The 3,129-nt window shown below is 53.2% G+C and overlaps 1 pseudogene; it reads left to right on the top strand.

The window, feature by feature from the left end:
* Positions 1-498: 498 nt before the first annotated feature.
* Positions 499-2,092, top strand: LOC119270619 (annotated as a pseudogene).
* Positions 2,093-3,129: the final 1,037 nt, after the last annotated feature.

Raw genomic sequence — 3,129 nt, forward strand, 5'->3', positions numbered from 1 at the left:
GCCTGGCACGTTTGATGCGTCTGTAGGGAGTTCGTAGCCTCTGCGCTGGTAGTTCCTATAGGGGCCATTTCGTCGTTTTCTGGTGGATTTTCAGACTGTTGATGCTTGCGTGTGTAATAATTCTGCTGTGGCTACTTCTGGCTGGAGCCGAGAGCTGTGAACTTTGATCTTTGGTTGCCTTTGCTTTTTTAATAAAAAGTTGGGGCAGGGGGGCAACCCCTTTCGTTTCAAAAAAGAAGGATACTCTCCTTTTTTCCTTCATAAAATTTCTCTACCGAGTGTCATCAAGCAGCAGCATAGTCGCAAGAGAACGGTGCAATAATAGAGGGGATAATCGAATCTTGCTTTTGCACCAATCCTCACCGTCCATCTTGTCCTGTCACTGTCACTCGCCACGCTATAAATAGACCCGTCCTCAAAACATTTGCTACAAGCAAGCAGCCACACGTACCGGCGTTGATCACGTACATTAGCTACATTTGCTACAAGCAAGCATCACCACGTACTTTTAGCATGGCGGGCTACTACAACGGCGGCGGCCGGACCATGTCCTACTCCAACACCGATGAGTGCTTCCACGGCGGCAGGACCATGTACTCCAACACGACCGAGGAGTGCTACGACGCCGGCAAGCACGGCCACGGCCACGGCCACGGGCATGGCCATGGCCACGGCGGGGCAAACATGTACGCCAACACCACTGACGTGGAGTGCTTCGACTCCGGCAGGCACGGCCACGGCGGGGGCGGCAGGACCATGTACTCCAACACCGTCGACGAGGAGTGCTTCGACTCCGGCAGGCACGGGCATGGACATGGGCATGGCCACGGCTACGGGCACAACGACGGCAGGGCCATGTCCTACTCCACCACCACCGAGGAGTGCTTCGGCGGAGGGGAGCAGGGGCAAGGGTACTACAAGAAGGAGGTGCAGCAGCACAAGAACAGGGAGCGCGTCGGCGAGGTCGGCGCCCTCGCCGCCGGTGCCTTCGCCCTGGTAATCAATCAATTAACCTCACTCAACAAATCAACATTACATGGGACAATTTTGTACATGTAATTAAGATGCATGATCTTTGAACTTGGTGTGCAGCACGAGGGGTACGAGGTGAAGAAGGACCCGACGCACGCGAGGAAGCACCAGATCGAGGCCGGCGTGGCGGGCGCTCGGCGCCGGTGGCTACGCGTACCACGAGCAGAAGCAGGCCGCGTACGGCGGGCAGCAGTACAGGATGCCCGTCCACAACAGCTACTGCAACTGAGTAATCATGCATGCATCCAACGTCCACCGATCGTCGTATAGACTCCGATAAGATCGATAGAGCATCATGCATGCAGACATGCGTGTGTTGCTTACGCACTCTTATAAGATCGGTGTCTCTACAATAAGCTAGCTGCATGCGTTCGTGCTACTTGGGCCGATTTATCTGCAGTTTGTTCGCTGTCGAGGGATAGACTTGCAACTGGGACAAAAGAAGGCCGGACCCTAGTGACGAGTCGAGGGTGGACTCACAAGTCACAACTGGGACTAAAAAAGGCCGGGCCCAAATTGCGAGTCGAATTTGGACTTGTAACCGGGTCAAAAAAGGTTGGGCCCCAGTTGTGAATCGAGTGTGAACCTGCAACTGGAACAAGAAAAGTTCGAGCCACAGTTGTGAGTTGACGGTGGACATGTAACCGGGACAAAAAAAGGTCAGGCTCCAGTTGCAAATCGAGGGTGGAGTTGTAATTGGGACTAAAAAACTTAGGCGCCGGTTGCGAGTCAAGGGTGGACTGGCTACTCAGAAAAAGGTTGGCCTCTAGTTGCGAGTCGAGGGTGGACTTGCAACTCGGACAAAAAAGGTTAGGCCCAAGTTGCGAGTCGAGGGTGTACTTGCAAGTTGGACAAAAAAGGTTGGGCCGCAGTTGCGAGTCGAGGCCGGTGGTGGACTTCCAACTTGGATAAAATAGGTCGATCCCTAGTTGCGAGTCGAGGGTGTACTTGCAACTCGAAAAAAAAATGTCGAGCCCTAATTGCGAGTCGAGGGTGGACTTGCGACTAGGACAAAAAACGGTTGAGCCCAGTTATGAATCGATGGTGGACTTTCAATTTCGCCAAAAACTGTCGGGCCCCAGTTGTGAGTCAAGAGTGGACTTGCAATTAGGACAAAGAATGTCGGGTCTAGTTGCGGGTCGAGAGTGTAATTGCAATGGGGAAAAAAGGCCGGGCCCTAGTCGGGACTCAACAATGGACTTGCAACTGGGATAAAAAATATCCGACCCCAGATGCGAGTTTTGGGTGGACTTTTAACTAGGACAAAAAAGGTCAGGTCCTAGTTACGAGTCGTGGTGGGATTGCAAGCAGGACAAAAAAAGATTGGATGCCAGTTGCGAGTCGAGGGTGCATGCCCCCGCACCTTGGTGCCCTTCCAAATTTTGCAGAGACGAGGCATCCTAGAAACACGAGTAAATTACATCTATAGTACCTAAACTTGATCCTAGGGTTCACTTTGGTCACTGTATTTAGGAAAGGTCAAAATACGGTCACCGAGGTCACCAGGACGTGTCACTCTACGGTCACTAGTACTGTATCCTTTGTATTTCGCTGACGTGGCAAATACTCCTCTCTCTCTCTCTACTGCCACTCCTCTCTGAAATTCTGTCGAACATCTTATCTGCGTTCACCGTTGAATAGCACGCTGAGCTCCAACCGCTGCTGTAGCTCTCCAGCACCGCGTTCTAGAGCTCCCGAAGCCTCGTGTGGTCCATGAACGATTCTAACTTGAATCCCCAACTCCCGCGCCACGCCCAACTTGAAGTTCATCGGCGTCGTTGGCCGACTGCCGGCGCCATATTTGCAAGTGCACGGGTGCGTGGCGCCGATCGGCACCATGTTTGCGATTTTATCAACACAGGCTGTCCACCCTACCATGCTCCTTCGCATATGCTCAACCTTCATCGCCTGCCTGACGTGGCTGTTGACATGTTCTTTCCCCACCTCTCGTCTAGGTACACCCCCACACCTCGCAGGCATACTCCCGGTTGGTGTACTAGTCGGCATGCCGGATGCCAAGTTGGGCGGCGTCTTTGTTGAAAAGGGATTACATGTGCGGGGACTTGACGCGGAGAGCTGCCACGATCTCGGACTGCT

The sequence above is a fragment of the Triticum dicoccoides genome, chromosome 3A (assembly GCF_002162155.2).
Source record: "Triticum dicoccoides isolate Atlit2015 ecotype Zavitan chromosome 3A, WEW_v2.0, whole genome shotgun sequence".
NCBI lineage: Eukaryota > Viridiplantae > Streptophyta > Magnoliopsida > Poales > Poaceae > Triticum > Triticum dicoccoides.